This window comes from Euprymna scolopes, chromosome 5 (assembly GCF_053919585.1).
Source record: "Euprymna scolopes isolate OS-2025 chromosome 5, ASM5391958v1, whole genome shotgun sequence".
NCBI classification, from domain to species: Eukaryota; Metazoa; Mollusca; class Cephalopoda; order Sepiida; family Sepiolidae; genus Euprymna; species Euprymna scolopes.
This window is the reverse complement of record NC_136486.1, coordinates 96,576,729-96,602,898: the sequence shown is the minus strand read 5'-3', so window position 1 is coordinate 96,602,898 and position 26,170 is coordinate 96,576,729. Positions and strand designations below refer to the sequence as shown.

The window sequence follows — 26,170 nt, the reverse complement described above, 5'->3', positions numbered from 1 at the left end:
ATGAAATATTCATTACAGCAATTTATAATAATTAGCAAAACTCGTGGAAATTCCACGGTAGTTGTAGATTTAAAAAACAGTAAGATACCTCTTATCACATAATCTAACATTTACAATGAGGTTGGACCATGTACCACTAACGACTTAACTAAATCACGAAGCTCTGAATCTTCAGGTCCAGGCATCTCTGCTGACACAGTTGCATCAATTTGTTGAACAGTTCTAAGCTTATCTCAATCTAGAAGCATTATGATCATGTGGTAGTGTGGTAGTTTTTTTTTGAAATTCAATAACAAACATATGCAAATAGAATCTCCAGTACATGTCTGTCTTTAATGTATTTTTAAAAAAGAGGATTTAATCAGACTTAAATTGCAAGAGAAAGATTATTCTGAATCATTTCCTGATGTCGAAAAAATCATTTTTCATAAATTAAAAACAATACCATATCTAATAATTAATACAAGATTAAGATATCTATGAAAAATAAATATTTGTTTAAGTAATTAAACTAAATTCAATGAAAAAATCTAAATTGATAAGAAATACTTCTTTAAATCTTAATTAATGAAACAAAACGTTTTATTTTGTATTAAATATTAAAGTTGTCAAGAGAGTCCGGATTGTGCATTTCTTTTATAAACAAGGCGGATAGCCATTAGTCGCGTGCTCTCGTGTAATGAATGAATGCCTGAATGTAGGATTGACATGAAATTCTTAAAGATCAACTAAAATTACCGAAAAATGGGCTGAAATAACTTAAATAAATAAAAAGTGAATGACTTAGAATGACTTTAATGAACTTAAGGATGAATTGAATGACCTTAAGAATGACTTGAATGCTTCAAAAATAACTGGAATCCTTCAAAAACAACTTGAATGATATGGAGAATGATTTCAATGACTTTGAGACTGACCCCCACTTTATATCACAAAGTTACAAACATAAGTACAGCATGTAGTAAGAACAGATACTACACTTTGATCTTGGCCAAAATGCCAAGAAAAGGGTATTTATTTGTTCCACCACCGAGCAAATTAGGCACAATGCCGATTTTTAATGTGAGGAGTGAAGAGGAAATGGGGACCAACTCCCCGGATACTAGAGGAGCTGGATAGTGACAATTGATATAAAGGGTTGCCCCTACATTGACCAAGGTCTTATACGTGGGGTTGCCCAAACATATGGTCTTTGCTTGCAGTATCTGCCGGAACAGATACTACACTTTGAACTTCATATTTAATTTATTATGTTTAAAGAAAAATTACAATTCAAAAAATTTCAATAGAAAATTTAAAAAATTTAAAAAGTAAAATCTCTAAAAGACAAAACAAATTTAGGCACAAGGTCCTATAAGATCTGGGGAGGGGAGTGTTTCAGGGTCTTTATAACTAAAGTAAAATTGAAGTCTTTGGCGACTTGCTCTTGACTGGCAACATTTACCACAATACAACATTCACTCTGTGGAATCTAAACTAACTAATTAATCCCCAGCGTTTTAGCCAAAAGCATATATTTACAATACCCGAGTGTGTGTGTGTGTGTGCGCATTTTTTTAAAAACATAGATGTGTATGTGTGTGTGTGAAAAAAGTACAATTCATTGGAAAAATAAAAGTTCTTAATTTGGAAAAATAAAAGTTCGTGTTGGGAAGTGGGGAAAACAATCTAGAAAAAATGATCAAATAAAAATTCCTAGTGCGTTGTTAGTAAGGTCCCTCCCTGAACTAATCTAAGTAGTTAGATCACCTACTGTTTTCCGGGGCACCGAAAACAAGCGGGGAGATCCCTAGTGGCGATTAGGGTGGATTCTTATCAGGTAATGGGGGAAAAATAAATAAAACATCAAAAAACCAAAAAGGGGGGGGATGAAGGCGACTTCCGAGTAAGGGTTGACCAGGAGTGACAAAACAAAAGAGGGGGAGGAGGTAGTGCTAAGGTAGCCTCGGAAGGTTCTCTAGTGCAAAAACAAATAATCGGGGGACCGGATCTCATTTGTACCACCAGTCAAGAGTCTCTTTAATTTTCTATTGCTAACCTAGTGGGATGGGTTCCGTAGGACCCAGTACCGTGTGTGCCATGCATATGGTGATAACACGAATTCAAACTTGACGCCTCGTCGAATGCATAAGCTAGTGTCATACACCCACATCCTGTCAAAGACAGCTCGAGGCAACCTCTTCCAATCGCATCTGATCTTTACTTTAAGCAGCAGACGATTAGATCCTGATCCGGAACAGATATCTCTTCACGGACTCGCTTGAGGCGCGTGATCCATATGACCATTCTCGCTACTGCTAGAATCGCCAGAAAAACCATTGTTTTCTCCCTAGGCAGATGCGGATCAATGTTCTCCACAAAATAAGACTCGTCGAGTTCGAACAGGCGCTTGGCATTGATGCGAGCCCCCACCTCGTTGACGTACCCTATGAGTGTCTTAAGCCTGCTGCAGCGTAAAAAAAGCATGACCGGCTGTTTCTCTCATGTCTTTGTCGCAGCGCAGGCAATAGACCCAGGTCTCTTCTTTGTGCAAGTGGAGTTCATCAAAAAGGGGCAGTGCGTTCTGGACAAGTCACCAAGTGAAGGAAAATTCCGAGTTGGTAAAAAAGTCCCGTCTCGGCGCCCAACTCCACTGGGAGCGGACCTCCTCCAACGACATCCCCATCCACCTTACTAGCAGTTCCTTTTTGCTACGCCCCACTAGCTCCCTAGAAAACTTGTCGCTAGACTGTTCGAGGACACTGGCCCCCGGCAATTCTGTAAGTGCGGACCGGCATTCGATGTAGAATGTTTGTTCCCCACTCGGTCTCCGCTGAGCTTCGACTGAGGGGTCGGGTGTGAGATTGGAAAACTAGCTTCCAACCGTAGTGACCCATGGTACAGTGAACGGCTCAGGAAGGCCAACCTTTCTGTGTGCTTGTGACACAGGAGATCGGACTGTCCCAAACCTCCCTCGCTCGGATTTCGAACACAGACATCTCTGCAAACATAATTCTTACCCTCGTTCCACAAGAGTGAGTGGAGGTGCTTCTGTAAGCTGATTCGTTGTTTTGCAGGGAGGGATAGTACAGACAGACGGTAAAGATGAGTTGGAAGACGTATGTAGCACACGCTTCCACTTAACCCTTCAATGGCAATTTCCTTCGAACCCGAGTCTTGACAGTGGATTTAACCTTGATCTCTACTTTCGACCAGTTTTTTCCAGCTGGAGACCTGATCCAAACCACACACCGAGGATCAGGACCGGGCCGTCGGTCCAACTGAAGATGCCTGGAAGCGAATTTACTCCAGTCCAGGCACCCAACCGCAGACCCACCGACTTACTGCGATTGAAGAGGCCCCTGTAACTTCTTCATATCGAGCGAGTGCCTCGGTGACCGCTTGAATGTCCGTGGGGCAAGACACGAACACGGAAACCCTGGCTCGTGTGCCTCCAGGGAGAGCTATCCCTCCATTAGCTTGCGAACGAGGGGTTCCAATGCCAGGACGTACAACAGAGGTGACAGCGGACAACCCTGTCGCACCGACTGAGAGACGGCGAATGACTCTGACAGCTTACCATTGATCTGCACCGCTGCCACCGGCCTGTCATACAGTGTAAAGATCCACTTGCGGAAGTCCGGATTAAAATCGGCGGCATCTAGTACAGATCCTAGGAACCGATGGTCCACCCTATTGAAAGCCTTGGACTGACCAAACTGATCCGCGCGGCCTCGGAATCTTCTTCTTTCCCCTCTATGATCATGCGGATCAAATGAAGATTGTCCTGTATCGATCTCCCCTTCACAGCATAGCTCTGGTCTGGTTCGATCAAGTCAGTGATGAAAACCTGCAACCGATTCGCAAAAACCTTGGACAAAATCTTTAACTTTGTGTTAAGCAGAGTCTAAATCTTCCTTCTCACTATTCTGTTGACCTTTCCTCAGCAATGTGATCACTCCCTTGGTCACCTTCTTAGGGATGGAACCCGGACAAACCAATGGTTGAACATATCCTTCAGAATAAGGACCAACATGGGCGACAGCTTCAAGTAGAATTCGTAGCGTAGGCCATCAAGCCCCGGGGACTTGTTGCAGCCGACCTGCTTCAACGCAGTAATGATCTCATGTTCCGCGACAAGACCATCACAGAGGCGAGGCAAGTCGGTCAAATAGCTGCCAAACTCCTCGACTCTGAGTCTGGGTAGTTGGGTGAAGCACCCCTCGCAGATCTCCCGCGTCGAAACGAGGTTGTTTAATTTTCGAATGTACCCGTCCGAGTCGCGCCTTAGAGTAGCCTTACACTCAACAGCGTCAACTTTAACAGCCTCGTTTGAGACTTTCATTAACCTAGCCCTAACTATCTGGCCCTCGTACCACTGGCTAGCCAAGTGGTTGAGGTCTTGTTTAGCTAACGCTATCTCTACGGGGTCCCCCTCCACCGCCCAGGTTAGCCTATTCTCTATAAGCTTCTTGGCCTTCCTTATCTAGCGGACCGAGAAGCATCTAATCTTTTAGACTAACCCACTACTTACTTCCGGTAACCGCCCCCACTAATGCTCGATGGATTAACTCTGTAACCTTCAGCCGGTAGTTCTCCAGCTCCAACAAGGTGCTGTTGAACTTCCAGTATTCAGTCAGTTTAGGCATAGAGCTCAAGTTCAAACGGGTCATAACTAGTTAATGGTCCGAGTGTCCTAAAAAGGAGAACGTGGGGCAAGATAGGAAGTCTACCTCACCTCTTCTAACTAACATTCGATCCAAGTAAGTACTTGAATGGGAAGGCGCATTGGAATGCCACGTCCACATCTCCCGCCCCAGGTCATCCAGGCGAAATCTGTCGACCAGATCGCACGAAGCCATCAGGTCAGACAGACTGCTGTCACACCACATCAAGCCGCTAGTCGCTCCGACCTTATCTATCTTGGGATCAAGGATTGCATTCCAATAATCCATTAAGACTACTCTCTCCGGATCATCTATAAAGCCCTCCACTCGTCCAAAGAAGGAAGCTCTCACCCCTTTGGAATTAGTCACATAAACTACAACTATCCGAAACACACTGCTATTAACGGTAACATCCACGACAATCGCCCGCCCATCCTCGTCCGCGTGAATAACATTCACCGACGCTGATAGGGTGCGATTTACTAGAAAGTAACTATAAGCATTGGCATATGCTGGGTAAACCTCGTAGTCGCTCACCAGCACCTGAAAATCTCCGTCTCAAATAAAGTGGGTCTTCTATAGAGCGGCAATATCTACCTTGAAGGACACCAGATCTCTCAGTACGCACACGGCTTTGCTTCAACATCTGAAGCCCCTCACATTTAAGTAGCCAATTTTAAAGGCATGCTCACCTACCTTATTCAGCGTCCCACACGGGCCTTAAATCCTCGGGGGTGAGGACGTGGCAGGCCTGTCCAAGGTTTCCAGTGAGTAAGTCCGTCGAGGGTAATCCATTCTTGGCCACACCTCCCACGTTCAGGGGGAAAGTGAGTTTGAGTGCACTGTAAAAGGAGAGGTGAGCATAAACAGTGATTCTTCCCTCGCATTTGTGTGTGATATTTTTCAGTGAGGGATGCTCCCTATCCACCACCTGCCAGCCTGGGATAGCATCCTTTGCTGCATCTATCATAGCCCAGAGGGCTTCAGTCCTAATGAAAGTGGTCAACAAGGGAACGTTCTTGAATTTGGTTGGGTCGGCGACGTTCACCTGGTAGGAAGTGGAGTTTTCTCGTCTGCTCCGTGCGGACTGGTGGCGTAGCTTTTTCCTTGGCCGGGGGAGGAGAGGAGTAGGGGTACGAGTGACAAGAGTTGGGGAGTGTAGGTTTTTTGGGGTTGGTGTCTACCCTATCCGAGGATGAGTTACATGAAACTGTTCTGGGGGAGCTTGGGCGGGAGGGGGTTAGGTCTACTGGCTAATTGGGGTGGGGGTGTGGGGAGTTCAGCTTCTGTTGTTTTACTATTGTCTTTGTGGGTGGGGGTGTCTCCTTTAGTCTTCCTGCTCTTCCTCCTCTTGCTCGTCTTTTTGGTGACTGTTGTTGTAGCTGTTTCCTCTGCGTCTGTGGTCGCATCTATTCCGCCCGACACGATCTCTTCCTCGGAATCTTTTGTTTGAGGAAGAGAATGCCTGCCTGTCCATCAGTGTGATGTCTGGTTGGGTTTTGGTCACTATTGGCTTGGGCAGGTTTTTGTTGGCTCTGCCTTTCTTAGTGACCGTCACCCAACCTGCTTCTGCTACTGGACGGAGTTTACTGCGACTGAGGCTGTGACTTGTGTTGAGGCTTGGGCTTCTGCTGGATTTTTGGCCGGTGCTTTGGTGGGGGCTTTTCCCGGGGATCTGGCCGGTTGTTTTTTGGGACAGTCCTGTGCCATGTGCCCCATTTGCTGACAGTGCACAATCAGTGTCCGGATCCAGTCCCCAAACTTGAGCATGGCCGGAAGGGTGTCGAATTCGACCTTGTCCAGGACTATTCGGACTTTGTAGTTCCCGGTCATCACGTTGCATTGATCGCGGGATGGGACGACAGCTTCCATGTCGCCGTACTGGCTCATGATGGCCCCCGAGCTCCCTTCCAGTCATGTAGCATGGGACATTTAAGACTGAGACTGAGGCGATTCTTTTATTCAAATATACCGGCTGTAGCCGACCATTTCTGGTTCTGTGGTCGGTCTCGGCCAGTCATTTTGCCTCTTCTTGACTGGGGAGCAGGATGTCTCACATGGCGAAACTTCTCCTGCATACGTATCTGGCCGGTATGTTCAGTGTCTTTGTCGACACCTGTTAAGCTCCTGGTCTTTAGTTCGGAGGTGACCAGGGAGAGAACTCTCTTCTCCAGCTCTTCAATTTGACCTGGAAGGGGTTGGATGTTTATCCCATCTGTGATGGGCTTGTAAGTTGAGTTGTAGAGCTTCCTGTACTCTTCAGGTGTCATCTGCTCCTGGTTCTGTGGGCCCAATGTTGCTGTTCCGTCCTGTTTGGCGTTGGACGGACCGGGGCGAGGAGTGGCCACTGTTTCTTTTTCTGCTGTTGCGGCTGCTGCTGCTGTTTAGTTGCCTTGTTTGGGGTTAGGCTTGGCCAGTCCTCCTAGGGTGTCGTACACTGTTTGTGGCCCAATCTCTGGCTCCCTCCCTTGGTTTTGCCCGGAGATTGTGGAGTGGGTTTCTTCTCCGCAGGCTTGGTCGTCAGAGGGTTGCCTTTTGGGACTTTGGCTGGAGTTGGCGTGTTTAGGGAGGCTTTGGGCGGTGAAGGTGCCCTGTATTCCCACCCCGAGAATCTTGAGCGATGCTAGGGTGTCTCTGAACAAAGCTCTGGTTCTGTAGGCAAAATCATCCTTGTCTTCCTCCATTTCTGGTGTCGGGGAGTTGTCCTCTTGGGGAGCTGGTGTTAGGTGACCGGAAAAGGGTTGGGAGACTGGTGGTGCCACAGGCTGTAGTCCATCAGTGTCGTCTTTGGTCTCCTCGTCTCCAGTTTCTCTTTGCTTTTCTGCCGGGAGGTTGTCCTCTTGGGGAGCTGGAGTGGTGCGGTATTTACCGGCCAACGAGCATTGAGGTGGAACAGGTGACACTGGCTGTGTACCACCCGCCAGGTGCCTCGTTCCCTCGTCAGGCATTTTTTCCGGTGTCTTCTGTTTCGTCTTGGTCCTCTTGGGGAGCCTGAGCGGGAGTGTTTACTCCAACCAACGAGGATTGAGGTGGAACTGGTGTCGCTGGAGTGTGAGCCTCGTTCCCTCGTCAGCCGCTTCTTTGATTGCCAGGTCATGAGAGTGGCCCTCGTGGGGAGCATGTGGCTGGGTTGGTTGCCCTCCTGGTGTTAGCACTGCTTGGGTCGCTGCAGGCTGCGGCCCTACCCTGGCCTTCGTGGGAGGTGCTCCCTCCGATGGGGAGTACTCGAGTAGGGCGATGTGGTGCATCTAGGGTGGTATATGCCTTTATCCAGGCATCATGCAGAAAAACTGCACCGGTTGCTGATGCGGACCAAAGTGTAGAAGGGGAGAAAAGAAAATGCAGGGAAATGGGGGTGTGGAGGGGAGTGGGTGAGATCAGAAGAGAGAAAGTGGATTGACCTCCCCTCACGTGGATGTCGGATTAGTCAGCTCAGATCCCCCACAAAGGGGGTGAGCAGTGAAAGAATATTCAGTGGGTACTAGCGGGTCAGAGTGCCGCATCGCAATTAAGAAAAAGAAAGAGGGGATAGACATCTCTGCCCAGAGAGGGGAGCAGAAAGGAAACACCCGCCCTACCCACGTCACCCTACCTACAAACAACCTCAAGGAAGCGAGAAAGTGAACACAGTCTGCTAAATCCACTGGGAGAGCAGCGAAGGAAGACAAAGTTTGGGGCCTGGCTGGTCAGAGTGCTGCTCAAGCAATTAATAGAGAAGAGAATAGACCATTTCAACCTCAGAGGAGAGAAGGAAACGAAGTACCCAACAAACTAAAGCTAACCCGATTAGGTCGCGTCTACCAAAGAAAGTGTTATCCGTCCCGAAAACAGTAAACTCTCAAAGAAGGGATCGGTTTTCGAGTCCAGACTACCCCACAATGGAGTCGTCCCGGGGAGTGAAAAGGGTCCACACTCTCCAAAGAGGGGATCGGTCCCACTAACAAAGGTTAGTAAAGGCACAAAAGTTACAAAAGTGAAAGCCTAAAACTTGACTGGTGGGTCAAGTGGCGGACCTCTTGAAAAAAATCAAAAATGAGGTAGCTGGGAGAACAGATACTACACTTTGATCTTTGCCAAAAAGCCAAGAAAAGAGTATTTATTTTCTCCCCCCACCGAGCAAATTAGAGACAAGGCCGATTTTTAATGTCAGGAGTGAAGGGGAAATGGGGACCAACTCCCCGGGGAGTAGGGGAGCTGGATAGTAACAATTGGTATGAAGGCTTGACCCTACATTGACCAAGGTCTTATATGTGGGGGCAACCCCACATATGGTCTTTACTTTGCAGTATCTGCCAGAACATATACTACACTTTAATCTTGGCCAAAAGGCCAAGAAAAGGGTATTTATTTGCTCCCTCGCCGAGCAAATTAGGCACAATGCCGATTTTTAATGTGAGGAGTGAACCGGAAATGGGAACCAGCTCCCCGGGGAGTAGGGGAGCTGGATAGTGACAATTGGTATGAAGGTTTCCCCCTACATTGTCCAAGGTCTTATATGTGATGTTTCCCCCACATATTGTCTTACTTGCACTGTCTGCCGGAATAGATATTACAGTTTGATCTTGGCCAAAATGTCCAGAAAAGCTTTATTTATTTGCTACCCCACCAAGCAAATTAGGCACAAGGCCGATTTTTAATGTGAGGAGTGAAGGGGAAATGGGGACCAGCTCCCCGGGGAGCAGGGGAGCAGGGGAGCTGGATAGTGACAATTGGTATGAAGGGTTTCCCCTACATTCTCCAAGGTCTTATATGTGTGGTTTCCCCTACATATGGTCTTTGCTTTCAGTATCAGCCAGAACAGATGGTATTTATTTGCTCCCCACCGAGCAAATTAGGCACAAGGCCAATTTTTAATGTAAGGAGTGAAGGGAGGGGAAGGGGAAAAAGGGGACCAGCTCCCGAGAGGTGGGAAATGGGAGCTGATAAAAGGTCAGGCATGGGGGGCTGCCCCCACATCTGGTCTTTGCTAGTCATAGCTAGTCATAGCTTGCAGCATCTTTCGGAACAGATGGTATTTATTTGCTCCCCCACCGAGCAAATTAGGCACAAGGCCGAATTTTAATGTGAGGAGTGAAGGGAGGGGAAAGGGAAAAAGGGGACCAGCTCCCGAGAGGTGGGAAATGGGAGCTGGTTAATGGTCAGGCATATGGGGTTGCCCCCACATCTGGTCTTTGCTAGTCATAGCTAGTCATAGCTTGCAGTATCTGTCGGAATAGATGGTATTTATTTGCTCCCCCAGTGAGCAAATTAGGCACAAGGCCAATTTTTAATGTGAGGAGTGAAAGGAGGGGGAAGGGAAAAAGGGGACCAGCTCCCGAGAGGTGGGAAATGGGAGCTGGTTAAAGGTCAGGTATGGGGGGCTGCCCCCACATCTGGTCTTTGCTAGTCATAGCTAGTCATAGCTTGCAGCATCTGTCGGAACAGATGGTATTTATTTGCTCCCCCACCGAGCAAATTAGGCACAAGGCCGATTTTTAATGTGAGGAGTGAAGGGAGGGGGAAGTGAAAAAGGGGACCAGCTCCCGAGAGGTGGAAAATGGGAGCTGGTTAATGGTCAGGCATGTGGGGTTGCCCCCACATCTGGTCTTTGCTAGTCATAGCTAGTCATAGCTTGTCATAGCTTGCAGTATCTGTCGGAACAGATGGTATTTATTTGCTCTCCCACCGAGCAAATTAGGGACAAGGCCAATTTTTAATGTGAGGAGTGAAGAGAGGGGGAAGGGAAAAAGGGGACCAGCTTCCGAGAGGTGGGAAATGGGAGCTGGTTAAAGGTCAGGCATGGGGGGGGGGCTGCCCCCACATCTTGTCTTTGCTAGTCATAGCTAGTCATAGCTTGCAGCATCTGTCGGAACAGATGGTATTTATTTGCTCCCCCACCGAGCAAATTAGGCACAAGGCCGATTTTTAATGTGAGGAGTGAAGGGAGGGGGAAGGGAAAAAGGGGACCAGCTCCCGAGAGGTGGGAAATGGGAGCTGGTTAATGGTCAGGCATATGGGGTTGCCCCCACATCTGGTCTTTGCTAGTCATAGCTAGTCATAGCTTGCAGTATCTATCGGAACAGATACTACCCTTTGATCTTGGCCAAGCATCTATTAACAACAAACCTTTGATCTCAACCAAAAAGGCCAAGCACAAAAGTGTTACGGACAGACCGACAGGCCAACCGACAGACCGACCGACCGACCGACCGACCGACCGACCGACGGAGTGACTTATAGAGTCGCTTGTACGCGACTAAAAAGAATTTGAAAGGCAAAATGGTTCTAATTTAACTCTGTAATACAAAGGGATATCAAGATTAACATTTTCTATATTTTTCAATGCTTTCTGTTTTGCAATTAAAAAACTACTATAAGAATTATTAAGAAGTGTGTTTTTTTTAATGTCAAATTTTTGTTTTGAAATAATTTAAAAAAATAATTTTGGTTCTGTTTGCGCCCCCCCTCTCTGTCATTATTGTTTTTATTTATTTACGAGTTTTACCCCCCTCTAACCACCATTATTATTATTTTACTTTGTGAAAAGTTCAGACTGAGCCCCCGATCATTATTTTTTTTCGACTTTTTGAGAGATTACCTCGATTAAACAAAATATTATTTTTTTGGTAAATATTACCCCCCACACTCTTGCAAAGAAACAGGTATTCACTTTTACTTTAAATAAAAATTTATAAAACAAATGTTTTTTTTTCAAATATTTTTTAGTTATTAATATACTCCAATGCTTGTAAAAAAGAAATAAAGGATCTGTATTATTTTTTAATTAAAAAAAAAATGAATAAGAAAACTTGCGGAGAACGCTATTTTACTGTTGTTTTAAAAATGGAACAGAAATTTAAATTTGTTTCCGTTTTAAATTTTGTACATTTTTACATTACGTCAAACATACCGTTCACATTTGACATGTAAACTTTTATAGGTTTTCGGGTATGCTGACAATGAAAAAAAAATTAACATATATTTTGTTTATATTGCTTTATAAAAATATGTTTAATAATATCTTTTGCTTATTATATATGCATAATAGTGAAATTCGAAGGCTTAGAAAACCAAATAATGTTAAAAATATTTTATTAAATGAATAAAATAATTTATTGTTCTTTTTCTTCTGATACATTCGATATAATCCACATTTTTCAAGGAAAATTTGTCGTAGTTTGTCAACTCACCACTCCCATATCTTGTAAAGAAAACACTCTGGTCGGCAAAGACAAACAGGAAACCCGACACTTGCAGAAATACACTAAAACTACATGTGCTAAAATAGTAACGACCGTTTTCTAAACTAGAAAAGAAATAAAAACGTTATCTTTCACAAACTAAACTGAAACAATAGACTATTATTTCGAACCTTGATTAAAATAAACACAGCTAATAAACATCGAAGACACTTTTAAGTGTAAATAACACGGATTAAAATTGATTATAGTCATTTGTTGTTTAGCGACACTATCAGTGGCCGTGGAGCCTGTAACACGAATGGCTCTCCATAAAGCTAGTGGCTTTCAAAGCAAATCAGGAGTCAAGTCGGCGTTGTTGCCGTGCGGATCAGGACCAGCTGAACTAGATGCACATTCTACACTCTACTGCTGCTCTCACCTGGGTCTTCCCCTCATAGCCTGCCACTTTAGTTCTTGACTTCCGAAACCCGCTCAAACCCCGGCTCACTTCTGCAGCTTCGAATGACTCAAGCTTACTCCTGCATCGTCTTCAGCTCACTCCTTCCTGCAGATTTCCGCGATCTCAACTTATTCATGCTGCATCTCTGTTTTACTACTGCGGGTTGCAATGACCAAGGCCTACTCCTGTAGAACCTTCAGCGACTCCGGCTTACTCCTGCCGCGCTTGTTGGTTCACATACTTAAGAGTCCATTGTCGCCTTAATATTTAAGACCTTTTATTCCTCACTTGAACCTTCACTTTAATTTTTATATATGTGACGGTACACACACAAGCTAACTCCGTGAATTCAATAAAGGCTTCCATTCATTAATTTGTAGAAATTCTATTGTTTTACAGCAAGATTTCACTTTTGACAATATATGCCTGAAAGACTGAAAAAGATGGTGGTTTATGTCACCTCAGACGTTGTGAGATTTACAAAGATAAGAACAATAGTTTATATAATCGAAATATTACAGATTATAGTGTGTCGTATTACATTAGGTTCATTTAGTTGTTATTGGGTTTTACTATATCGCAGCCCTAGTCTATGCCGAATCCGATCATAGGTTGCATATACATTAGGTCTGTAGAGACTTTAATTCTGAAAGCCTGTAAGCAGTGTGGCGCATACGTCACTTTAACATTGTAAAATATAATATCCGTTTTGTAAATGAGTGTACATCATTTTATTACATAGTTTAAAGAGTGTAATTATATTTGTTCATGTATGAAATATAATGTAGCGTAACTGGCCCCCATTTTATTCTTCGCAAACACGAGCTCTACATAAGACATTCTTCGTGACAGTTATTAGCATCTTGAAATTGAAAGTTCTTATTTGGCCTTCTTGGCCCGGGATAAAAGATCAAGGTGTTCCGGCAGATGCTACATTGAAAACCATATGTGAGGGCAACCCCACATATCGGACCATTTCTCTTTTAGCAATTAGTTTTAACCAATGTAAAGGGAAACCCTTCATAACAATTGTCACTATCCAGCTCCCCCACACCCCTCGGGGGAGCTGGACCCCTTTCCTCTCTCCCTCTCCTTTTTCTCCACATAAAAATTCGAATAGATGTTTGTTTGGTTCATCTTCAATGCTATGCTGCATATTTTCGGTATTTGCCGGCGTGCATACTGGACGGCCCTGTTCAGTTCGAGACTTATCTCCGAGAAAACCATGTTCTCGAAAATGATTCACCAAGCTAATTATTATAGCATTACTAAGAGGATGCTTGATATTGACATGACACATACAAGTTTTTTGCCTTAGCGTACGAGGAGAGACTTTCTGATATCGAACGAACAATTACCTCAGTCCGACAACAACAAAAAAAGTTACTATCGAACTGATTGCCGGGGACGAATCACAAAACAAAGCATTTGAAGTAACCGATATTGTCTCTCGTTTTTGTAAGAGCTAAATTTCCTTAAAGCTACAGATATATAGTATCAAAAGCTCCCCATATGTTTTAATTTGAATGTCATGCTTTTCGTATTATTTTAATTGTTCGGACTACAGTTCTCACCTTGATTGTTATTTTAACGACGTTTCCTACGAATGTAACCTCCGAGCATCATTAGGTGTATTTTTTCGAACTATGAATCTTTCTGTTGAACTCGAGAATTTGCATAGAATTTCGAACGGAATCCTTTATTTAATCAATGGGTGTAGCATGCTTTCCTCCGTCACACATGGTTTGGTAGAAATTTTAAGTAAGTTCGAGTGTCGACTGCATTTAGGAGTGAACCTTAAATCCCCTGAAGAGTGTAATTCACGACTGAATTTTATCAAACACTTTCTCCGCTAAGTATCTTTGCATGTTTTGTATATCTGCTTTTTACTATTAATTTTCCTACATTTTGCCGAATTCTATCGACATTTTTTCTGCACACACACACACACACACACACACACACACACACACACACACACACACACACACATACACACACGTTCAAAATGGCGTAATGTAAACATATAAAGTATTTAAAGCTTCTCTTCTAATTTTCCGGATTTTAATCATGGCAAAATTCACTTTTTCTCATTTTCCAGGATTGATTGTTGCTATTTATTCTGATGAGTTAAGGGCAACATAGATTCATTGATTGATATAATAATTAAGTGAATGAGTTTGTGCTACGAAACATATACTGTCAAGAATTGTAAATGTAGAACTGAATTGTAAAATGGTCAACATCGTGAACTTTAGAATATAGACTTTTGTCATTCATTTTTTATATTGCCCTGTAATTACATTGAGCTTCGTAAATAAGGATTGGTGTATATTATAAGGAAATAAAGCATATTTCCACAGTTATATATATATATATATATATATATATATATATATATATATATTTAAATATATAGTCTTGGACTCTTCTTGAGGATAACAAATAACCATTAGGGCAATAGAACTAGAAAAGGTGGAGGAGTGCACTTATCTCAGCAGCATCCTATCAACAAATATGCCTGAGAAAGTTATTCATAGCAGAATCAGAGTTGCTTAAGCATCATATAGAAAGCTGTATAAAAGTGCATTCAGCAATAAAGGGCTGATGCAATCTACTAAGCTTATGACCCAAAAAACGGTTGGAATCTTGACCCTGCCATATGCTTGTAAGACCTGGGTACTCTATAGAAGAGACCTGAAAAAGTGAGAACATTTTCACCAAGCAACAGTGCGTGATATCTTACGCAAAAAGTGGCAAGATTTAATCCCGGACACTGAGGATCTTCTCCGCCCGGGGATGGAAAACATAGAAGCCACAATAATAAGACACCATCTACGCTGGGTTGGATATCTTGTCCGAATGCCGGACAACCGCCTATCTAAGCAAACTCTTTATTTAGAATGTGACGTTGGAACAAGACCTGCTGCGCACCAAAACGCCGTTTCAAAGATCAGTTGGAATCTAGTTTTACAACAACCAAAACTAAGAAGTCAATGCAGCCAATAAGGAGAACTAGAGAAAAAAATTCTAGGAAAACACTGAAATCTTTGAAAACTAAAGGAAACAAAAAGAAGAAACAAAAAGAGCTCGAAAAAATAAGCTGGAGATCAACAACCTGTGAACCCTCCTACTATCCCCTGTGGCGGCTGCATCCGCCTCTTCTGTGTACAATTAGGACTTGTTTCACACCATAGAAAATGTCAATGTACTTGTATCCGAGTTCTGTCGACGACGGCGACGACGATATATATATATATATATATATATATATATATATATATATATATATATATATATATATATATATATATATATATATATATATATTCTTATCAATTTGGGTATTTTTGTGTATTGAAAAATAAAACTTTTTTCTATTTATTTAAAGGTACACATTTACCAGAAAAGATGTATTTCCTTGTTATTATTTTAGTAAGAACAAATAACTATTTACTTAGCTTTCTCACTAAAATAATAAAAAATAAGTATATTAAAAAGATAAATTACTAAAATATAAATAAATTTCGTTTCATTTTGTTTTAGAGTTTCCGGTTCGGTTTTTAAATTTGATGGACGGGAGAAATCTTTTTAGCGTTGATTTTGGCCGGATATTCCGATAGTCATATTTACCAGGTTATAATAAATACGAAATCTACATTAATCAAAATATTATATTGAAGCGTATACGACCGCGAATGCCGAGCGGCCTGCTAGTATGCGTGCGTGTATGTGCGCACATACACATATGTACAAACTTATATACATATATATGCATATAATAAACTTTATACGTGAGTTATTAGTTGCGACCACCTGACCTTTCTTTATATTTCCTCCCAGACGTATTTCTACCCCACCCACCGGTTAAGACCTGCTGTCCGACAATTATGGTGCGGGGGACGGCGTCAAAAACTAATTCAAGATCAACCCAATTCCGTGGGTCATTTTCTATTGCTGCTAAGAAAAGTTGCGTATCCTGAGTTGACACATTCCAAGGCAATCCGACAAACTACTAGTACTACTACTACTAGTACTACTACTACTAGTACAACAACTACTTATACTACTACTATTGATACTATTTTCCTTTGTACTTTCTGTCTGAACACACACATCCTCCCCTCTCTCTTTGTCTTGCTCTCCGAGGGATTCTGGGCTTGTCATCTTTTATCTGAATTTATACTTTATGTTCTGGGAAAATAAAATTGTTTTCTACTTTTAAAATTATTATATATCCAATTACTAGATTCTGTCCACAATACAGTTTGTTTTTACACGGTGGTCATCACTTATTAAGGCCCGAAAGCCCCTCAGGGATAAGGGTTATTGCAAGTACAGTACGTTAGTGTGGAGATTTGATGAAGTGTTTACTTAAGGGGGCGGTTCATTAGGAATTTGTTTACGTTGGACTTGAAGACATCCAATTGTAGTCAGGTGGGAAGCAAGCAGACGGAACAGAGTTCCACAGGCGTGCAGTTCTAAGTAAGCAGCTTTGTTCATGGAATCCACGTTTTGATTAAGGCACAGATAAAGAGTGGGGGAAATTTTTCACAGTGGATTCAGCTAGACGGGTGTTTTTCGTGAAAGATTGGCGAGGGGGGACCAGAGATTGGAGTTCAGACGAGCATCTGCTATGGAAATAAAGATAAAACAAGGATAGGCTAGCAACGTCTCTTCTGTGGGAGAGAGTTTGCAGGGTAGAGAAAAGGGGATCCCCCACTAAGCCATGAAGTCTATTTTGTCAAGGCAGGATAGGCTGTTTTTAGCAGCTCCTGTCCAGATATGGCAGCAGTATTCCATCCTTGGACGTACTTGACTTTTATATAGAATTGCATCAATTCTGAGATATCTTCTGGAGCGGTAGAAGGATCCCACCATCTTTCCAGCGACCTTGGCAACAGACTTGATGTACGTGTTCCATTTCAGATCAGGAGTAAAGGACAAACCCAGAAGCTTGTCAAAACACGGGGCTTCTCCTAGACGAGAGCCATCCATTTCAATTGATGCCAGATGGGGATCAGAGCGTTGATGATGTAAAGATAGGAGTTTGGTTTTAGATTTCTGATTCTAATTAAATTAAATTAATGTAATCTTTTTTTTATAGAATAATTTATCTACTTTTCAATTATTTTTGCCTTTTTATCGATTAAATGTATTTCTATGATATCAAATAGTTAAGAAAATAAAGCTTCGAAGCGATAAGAAACGGGCAAAGGCTGCACGTAAATAAATAAACATCGATTGTGTATGCGGATATAAGAAAACAACTCTAACATTTTAAATGTATTTGTTAGCTGAATACATGCTTCACCTATAATATTTTGTAAATGTTTAATATTGAAAAAGAGAACGGATTTTGAAGCATGATTTACATGTCAGGGTTAACCGCCCCTGCATTGACAAAACAAAAACAGACAGAAAAAAAATAGAGGATGCCACCGAAATAAGCTTGACGATAGATTATTAACTGCTCTTTATTTGTAAGTAGACTGAGTGGCCAGCGTTGCCCGGGTGTTTGGAGGTGTGTGTTGGTAAAAAAAAAAAAAAGTGATAGTAGGCAGGAAGGATTGAACCTGTATCGCGAAGGAAGAAAAGAACGTGAAAAAAAGTAACGTGATGTCTTCGCCGTTCGGAAGGCTAGTCAATCGAAAAAAGAGGAGGCCTTTCGAAAATATCGGCGTAAAAAGCGACCCGTCTATGTGTCCAGTTGAGAGTGAAGGCATTTATGTTTCTCGCCAATTTTCAATATTTGTCGTTCGAAGGGTGGGACATCAAAACAATACCAACCTCATGAAAATTCGTCGCCGCTGTTGAAAGTTTTAGGCATACATACATACATACATACATACATACATACATACATTTTTACAGAAAGGTGAGATTTATATTATAGATAATTCGTTCAGTTGTAAAATTGTTAATAAATAAATATTATTGATTTTCATGGAATCGTTTTCATCGACTTATTTCTTCATATTCATGTCTTTCAATCTTAACAACAGTATCATAAAAAGTTTCCTTATAAAGTACAAACCGCGTTTTTTCATCTCACTCTGCTGAATATATTGTGGTGAATACGTATAAAAGACGTTGCATATCATGAGAGCCTGGCTAATAAAAAGATGGGATTGAAGTTTGACTACCAAAGAGAATTTTTATCGTTTAAATAAAATAAGTTCCCCATTGCACATTGTTCAAACTAAGAGCAACCTAGTTGAGAAATGTAATGTCCGATATCTACAGATGAGCCTCTTAAAGAAACACTATCTCGCCTTCATCTCTAGCAAATACTTCAAGTATTTAGCTATTAGAGAGATTAAGCCTATACGGCTCTTTGATGAATGATTGTGTCGATCGGACTCTGTTTTGATTAGGTAATGTGGTTTAATCTGACACACTGCTACCAAAACTTGCACCTTACAAGTTCGACGCCTTGTTATCAACACTCGTTACTCCAAATCTCGACGGTCTATTGTCAAAACTCAACTCTAGAATGTGAAGAATTGCTGACAACACCTTGATACTCAAACATCCAAATCCAGAATCGGCACAGCCTCTGAAAAATTAGGTTTTTATATCCAACTGGAAGCGTCTCATTTACATATAAGGTGACAATTCCGCAAGCATATAAAGGGGATAGGGGGTCATCATCTTTCATTTTCCTTCATTAATTTTGTTTGCACGAGACTCTATAGACTACACAAAAACAGATTCGTACCAAAATTTTAAGCGTTTATTCACAGAAGAGTAACTCATTTTGCCTTTCTTTGCAATCAAGAATCTCATTTTGCACGTCTGATGTTCAACCTAAAAAAAAGGAGTACCGTTTTTAATCACCAAATAAGAATTCAACTCTGGTAATTGTTTTTTAAACTGAAGTCTTTGTTTGAAATGAGAATTCTTTTGCTGCAACAGAAATTGAATTAAGCAACAACGATATGGACGATTACGCACTGTGCAATGAATGCATACATGCATATCCATAATACTAATATCAATATTATTAATGTTTTGAGTATATCGGTTGAAGATAGTCGTCTGCTTAACGGCAACAGTTTGTGTTAATGAAATTTCATTTTGAGGCACAACATTTTCAAGATAACCGAAGTAATATTAATGCAGCTAAAATATTTCTCAGCGATTTGTTTTTATGATAAAATTGGAAGAGCATTATCGCATGCTTGTACGAAAGGATGTCGCTACCTTCGCCTCAGTTTTGATAATGGTAAAAACAATAATAATTCTGAGGTTCTACAGTGGTTTGTTCTTCTGATAACATTTTGTGGGCCTCGTCTCCATTTGATGACAGCCAATTTTTGTCGGTCGAATGGTGATGAAATATTTTATATCTGTTTTTATAGCCTGGATTTTTCGTGATTACAATAATAGAAGCTTGTTTTTGCCTGTCGAGCACGCATGGCCTAACTGTTCATTATGGTTGTTTTCCTAGAGTCTCTTGCAACAATGATAATGGTGTTTATTTCTCTCAGAGAAACTGTTTCAGTTTGCTTGAACTCAGCTCTGAATAACTATATAGAATTAAGCACTTAGTTCTAGTACGGCTTTGAACTGGGCCGAAACAATATGTTAGAGTTTAAAAAAATCGGTTTTTGTCCGGTTCCAAAATTCTTTTCGTACATTAAACCAAGTAAAATAAAATATTTTACAAACACCGTTTTTTCTGTTTCTGATTTTATTGTATCCTGATCACTATCCATCTATGTTGTATGAATCAAATGATTAGTGTTGGTATTAGTTTCCTCGTTATCTTTCTAGTTAGAATTCATTCAAGAAATACATAATGTACTTACGGGACGGACTAATACAGGTAACCAGCTCCAAAAATCAAAGTGCTTTATATGAATCTAACTAGATTCAAACTTGGCGCACCCAGGTTTTTAGATCGTGTGTTTAATCAATTTGCTATCCTAACCTCCTTTTTGTTGTTGTTTCCTGTAACTTGCTATTAATGCTGTCTTTTCAGTTGAAATAGAGTTCTATAAGTTGGGCGTTATCAATTAATGAAGACAGAATATTAGTAATAAAGAATGTTTTCTTGTCAATTATTCTGTAACAATAGGAGCAGGAGGACCAGCCGGGAAAACCCATAAAATGTTGGTTCTTTGCGAGTCAGAACCCTATTTATTTATTTTTTTACAATGTTGTCACCACTTATCAAGGCCCGGAAGCCACTCGGGGATAAGGGTTATTGCGTGTACAGTACGTTAATGTTGAGATTTGATAAAGCGTCTTACTTAAGGGGGGGGCGGTTCATCAGGAATTTGTTTATGTTGGAGATGAAAACATCCAATTGTAGTCAGGTGGAAAACAGGCAGACGGAACAGAGTTCAAAAGGTTTGCACTTCTAAGAAAGAAGCTGTGTTCATGGAATCTACGTTTTGGTTTTGGCACAGATAAAGAGTGGGGAAAATTGTTGACGGTGGTTACAGCTAGACCGGTGTTTTTCGTGAAAGATCGGCGAATGGGGACCAGGGATTGGAGCTCAGACGAGCACCTGCCATATAAGTAACGATAAAACAAAGACAGGCTGGCAACGTCTCTCCTGTGGGAGAGAAGTTGCAGGGAAGAGAAAAGAGCATCCCCCACTAAACCACGAAGCCTATTTTGTACTCTGTCAAGGCAGGATTTTTAGCAGATCCTGCCCAGCTGTGGCAACAGTACTCCATCCTTGTACGTACTTGGCGTTTCTATAAATAGAGAATTGCATCAGCAGTGAAATATCTTCTGAAGCGGTAGAAGGATTCTACCATTTTCCCAGCGACCTTGGCAATAGATGTGATGTACGTGTTCCATTTCAGGTCAGGAGTAAAGGTCAAGCCCAGAAGCTTATCAAAGCATGAAGCTTCCCCTAGTCGAGAGCCATCCATTTCAATTGATGCCAGATGGGGATCAGAGCGTTGATGATGTAAAGATAGGAGATTTGTTTTAGATGCATTAAAAGTAACCAGCCTCTTCTTCACCCACTCTACACGCGCTCAAGATCAGAGGAAAGAGAATCAGAGAGAACTTTGTCATTTATGACCTTTGATGCGTAGCCATAGATGGTCTGTCATAAGCATAGATGTCAACGAATGACGTGTTTTGGGAGATCATTGATGTAAATCCGGAAGAGAGTTGGGCCCAGGATGGACCCCTTAGGGACTCCAGCATTAATACTGAAGGCCTCTGATTTCTGGCCATCAACCACTACTCTTATGAGCCTATAAAAGAGAAATGATTTAATATGATACTGGGTTCAAAAACAGCCTACAGAAAATGGACTGTGATTGGTAAAAGTTTGATAGGTTGTGAAAAGAAGGAAGTTGTAAAGAGATAGGTTTTGATACTGAAAAATCTTACCCTAAGCAAAACATGATGAAAGTAAAGATAATTTTCGCGAAAATATATCTTTTATATAAACTTTGTTTACATTCGTAGCCAAGAGTGAACAACAAAATGATGTTTCCTTACAGAGAGAAAATGTTATATATATAATCATATAAATATACAAGAAATAAATGTTACCATAGTCAATAAAAGTTGCTTTTATTGTAGAAAAATTCAACGGTTTCTATGTTAAGTAGTTTGTAACATTTTTTTTTATTCACGAACCGGCTTAAAAGAAATTAAAATGACATCGACTTTGAAATGGAGAGCCCCGTTTTCAATTTGAAGGAGGTGCATCTGAGCATTCTGTGTTAACAATTTAAGAGAGTTCCGTCAACGTAAGGAATGTTTATAAACATAATTTAATGTTTTCCGTTATTTTATGCTTGAGGAATATTCGATTATGGCATGTGTAGTTTATATAAAGATTCATTTAAGTAGTTATCGTCTAAAATTTCGTTTTAACTTCGATTCGCTGAAATTATTTCAAGTAAAGGCCATTAAAAACTATTTCAAAACAAAAAAAACATGAACTCAACTTTTATTGACTATGGTAACATTTATTTCTTGTATATTTATTTTTTCGGGTAGTCGTTTGTTGGCTTTTCTGCTAAACACTCCTACTATATAATATTGACGAAATATCGAAACAAAAAGAAACAAAAACAGTTTTGAAAAATAATGAATCTTTACTTACTTTAGTAAAATAATCCGAAACGGCAAAATGGGATATTAAAAAAGTAAACACGTAATTACTTTAGTTTTTTAAATCAAAGAATCGATATAAATATGAATAAGAAGAAAATGGGGCCCTTTTCAAACAGAACAGCTTCGTTTCAGTTTTACAGTATTGAACGGTGTAGTATTGCGCCGTCAGATTCAGGGTTGTAATATTGTAATGTAAAGAACACGCAGATAGGGTTGTAATCAACTGAATTCCTTCTAGTACACTGACAAAAAAGCTTAAACAGATATATAAATAAAAATAAAAAAGTTATGTAAATATTTGTAAAAAGACACGTAATCACGTGAGTAGGATTTTTTTCCTTCTTTTGACACGATAAAAAGTAACATTCTTATTTTTTATTATTTATCTATTTTCGAAAGAGTGCCACGTACAAGTGGAGAAGGAAAACAGAGTAATGCAAAATTTGTGTCGAGAATTGTTTAAAGTTCCGACCGTTTTTCTTTTTGGCTTTCACTTTAATAAGAACGTGAATTTATGAGGTGAATTTATTCGACAGAATATGATTCAACAAAAAACATTAAATAAAAGGTAACGTGAATAAAGATTAAAGTTAAGATGTTATTGTGAACCCTCACCCCTTTAAAAAAAAAACCTTGTTAAACTTTGTGACATATTTACATTCTATGGGGGTCAGGCGAGAACGAACACCCAATAATTTTATTATACCATATTTCTTCAAACTGAAACATAATTATCAAAGTGTACTTACGCAAATAGATATGAACAGGCTTTGTTAAAGTTTGTCTCATATTTCCATGGAGTACAGGCGCGAACGCAGACCCCAGAATTTTATAATACCATCCCTATTTAAGTTGAAACATACTTATCAAAGTATTATTAAGTACATCTATATCAAAAACACTTGTAAACGTCTTTTTTTTTTCATTTTTTATTTACATACTTTGGGGGCCAGGCGCGAACGCAGACCCCACAATTTTTATGAACCACCGTTCTGCCAGATCAAACATACCCATTCCTGAACCTCGATACATCTTCTATCATTATATGTAATCAGTTTTTTTTAAATAGTCAACCATATAGGAGCCTATACGTGATCACACACACACACACACACACACACACACACACACACACACACACACTCGTTCAGCTATATATATATATATTGAGTTGAGCATATTGAGAAGTGATACACCAATTACCATTAGCGTATAAGCGACGCTCTTTGTGTAAACAAATCGAGCGGCGGTATTTCGGACGATGTCAAAACATCGTTAAATTCACTACTTGTTCAGCGGCCGCCAATAGCGTAATGGTTAGGAGCCTTGACTGCCATACAGACAGTCGGGTTTCAATCCTGGCTTGAGGTGGTTGCCTGTCTAGCCGCACTGATGAGCTGTGAAACAGCGAAACAGTACTGTATGTGGATATATATATATATATATATATATATATATATATATATATATATATATATGGGCACGGATCCATGAGCTGGAAGATAGAACTGCCAGCAACTGTAAACCCTGGCTCAAAAACGCACCGAGGAATGATACAGCGATCATTAGTCTGTCTTCAGATTACTCTATATCTCTTTCTCTCTCAATATATATATATATATATATATATATATATATATATATATATATATATATATATATATATATAATTATACTATATGATATATAAAATTTAATAATTTTTATTAAACTTTCTTCTACTCCTACTTAGTGAAATTTTTATACTATAGATGTTGTAACATTCTATAAAGATTGGTTTGTACATTCAATTTAATTAATAGTTACTTTGTAAATCAATTAATCTTTTATTGTGTATTAGTTCACATATTTTGCAGATTTCTGCAGAATAATAAATCAATAATCATCTAAATATAATGAGAAAACTTTACTTGCCTATTCATTGCTTTTTCCACCTTATTATGTTCATGGGATATTTGATAGAATTGTTTTGCGACAGTTTCTAATTACCTTGTAATCACGTTAGTGTAACCATCGCCTTACCTCTCGATTTGCTGTATACCTATTTAATGTCTTCCCATTAGTCGTGATACTGTTTCAACCTTTAACTTGCTGTCAATACTCTTTTGTTGATGATGTAAATTGATATCTATGACGTCTCGTATTTAGAAAGATTCTAAGACAAAATTGTTAGTTATGTACACTTTTAAAAGAGTCGATAAATGATTTCTAATTCTTTTTAACCTATCTATCTATCTATCTATCTATCCATCCATCCATCTACCTAATTCTATGTATGTATATATGTATATGTGTGTGTTTCATAAACATATGATACTTTAAAGTAAATACTGACAATTATTTTTACACTTACAACAATAATTTTTCATGTTTACTCTTTTAACAGTATAAGAAGTAATAATTACTGCTAGTCGCAAGATTCTTATTTTATTACAAAGTATCTGTTTATTTCGTATGTAAGCAGTATTAACTTCCAATTAAAATGAGATTTTAGTGAAATTAAATGCCTATAAATGCTAAATCGTAAGTATACATAGTATATATATATATATATATATATACGAGAGGCATGCAATAAGTAATACTCCTGGAACCACCCAGAGTTATGTATTTTTCCCATCGTTTGATGCAGCTCTGGAGATCGCTTTTGAAGGGTACCCCAGGTTGGTCCTCCAACCACGACGTGTCTTCAGAAATCAAGGCTGCATCATTTGGAAAACGATTTCCTTTCAAAAACAACTTCGTGGCTGAAAAGAGGTGAAAGTAAGAGGGTGCAAGATCAGGAGAGTATGGAGGATGTGGGAGGATTTCATAATCACACGCCCGTGCTTCTGATCTGGCGACATGCGAGTTGTGGCCGGAGCGTTGTCCAGCAGGAGGAGGGTACCTTTGCTGATCTTGTCCTGCATCTTAATTTTGATAGCTTCCTTTGATTTCCTCAAAAATGAAGCATAATAGGCTCCTTTCATTGTGGTACTCTTTGCCAGGAAATCTGTTATCACTACTCCGTCCTGGTCCCAGAACTCTGTGAGCATGACCTTGCCAGCGGAGGGCTGCAATCTTGCCTTCTTTGAAGGTGGTGAGTCCAAGTGCTTTCACTGCATTGACTGGGCTTTGGTCTCTGGATCATAGTGTAATCATCTTCTTGGCACATCTTTAAATTAATCCTCGAGCACGACGCTTTCTCGCTTCTGGGATGGTGTGAGCAACCTTGGAATCCATCTAGTAGACACCTTATGCATACGTAAATGGTCAAGAATGATAGTTTCCACATACCCTGTACTAATCTTGACATCTTGGACTATTTGGCGAATAGTAATGCGCCGATCTTCCAAAATGGCAGCCTCAACTTGACGGACAGATGCCTCATCAATGGCAGAAGGGGGGCGACCAGGTCCGGGAGCTGTTTCCACAGACTTCCGGCCATGTTTGAATTCACGATGCCAGCGTTTATAAGGACATATGATGGGCATTCTCACCATAAGTTTCTTTCATTTCATCAAAAGTCTCCTGTGGTGTGCGTCCTTTCAAATACAAAAACCGGATCACTGCTCGACATTCAACAGGCTCCATTTCACACGTAACTCAGTTCAAACACCTGTAAAACAGAAACCACAATTAGTTCAAAGCTGTAAGTTGCCACATAACCCTTAGGGATATAAATCATTGCACATGCAAAATTTCAGCTAGATCAGACAACTGTAAGTGCGCCAGGGGCATTGCCTATTGCACGCCCCTCGTGTGTATATATATATATATATATATATATATATATATATATATATATATATATATATATATATTAC

The 26,170-nt window shown here is 40.5% G+C and overlaps 2 pseudogenes; both read right to left on the bottom strand.

The window, feature by feature from the left end:
• Nucleotides 1–832: 832 nt before the first annotated feature.
• Nucleotides 833–1,012, bottom strand: LOC145277249 (U2 spliceosomal RNA; annotated as a pseudogene).
• Nucleotides 1,013–8,524: 7,512 nt separating this feature from the next.
• On the bottom strand, nt 8,525–8,739 carry LOC145277245 (U2 spliceosomal RNA; annotated as a pseudogene).
• Nucleotides 8,740–26,170: the final 17,431 nt, after the last annotated feature.